At 50.4% G+C, this 570-nt stretch overlaps 1 long non-coding RNA gene across 1 annotated transcript in view; it reads right to left on the bottom strand.

Moving 5' to 3' along the window:
• The window catches only part of LOC112486832 (uncharacterized), a 23,606-nt gene that overhangs the window by 2,310 nt on the left and 20,726 nt on the right, over positions 1 to 570 (bottom strand). The gene's annotated exons all lie outside the window — the stretch shown is intronic.

The raw sequence follows: 570 nt of genomic DNA, 5'->3' as shown, positions 1-570 counted from the left end.
GGTGAATATAATGTGCGGAGGCGTTCACGGACGGCGGCGGTGACAGAGTCTGGAGGAGCGTCATTATCTCAGGCCACACTTCCTAACAGCTCTCCTGCTTCTTGATGGAGCGTCAAGGAGGAGAGAATATCAAACGTGTGTGCGTCGGTCGTGGAGAGGAGAGGAGCAGCCGCCCTTTGATGAGGAGGCGCAGCCTAATGGAGGAGAGCGTCAGATGAAAGCAGCTCAGAATGAAGGGAAAGAAAAAAAGGATGAAATGAAAGCTGAGAAAGTGGTTTGAAATAAAGGAATGAAAGAGTGGAAGGTCAACGGCTGCTGACCCATGATGAGCTGCACACATTCAGCAGCAGGTTCTGACCAATGACAGACCTCAGGACAGTCTGTCCACGTCAGGACAGACAGCTGAAGACCAAAGCAGTTCAGAGACTCTCATGTCTCTGGAATCATCTGTGTGATGGTCAAACACACACACACACACACACACACACACACACACACACACACTGCTGCTCTTATTGGACTCTGGTGTTATCACTTCATCCCTGTGGACTGCTGCATTTAAATCCTCCC

This window comes from Cynoglossus semilaevis, chromosome 3 (genome assembly GCF_000523025.1).
Source record: "Cynoglossus semilaevis isolate Cse_v1.0 chromosome 3, Cse_v1.0, whole genome shotgun sequence".
NCBI lineage: Eukaryota > Metazoa > Chordata > Actinopteri > Pleuronectiformes > Cynoglossidae > Cynoglossus > Cynoglossus semilaevis.
This window is presented reverse-complemented; position numbering and strand designations above follow the sequence as displayed.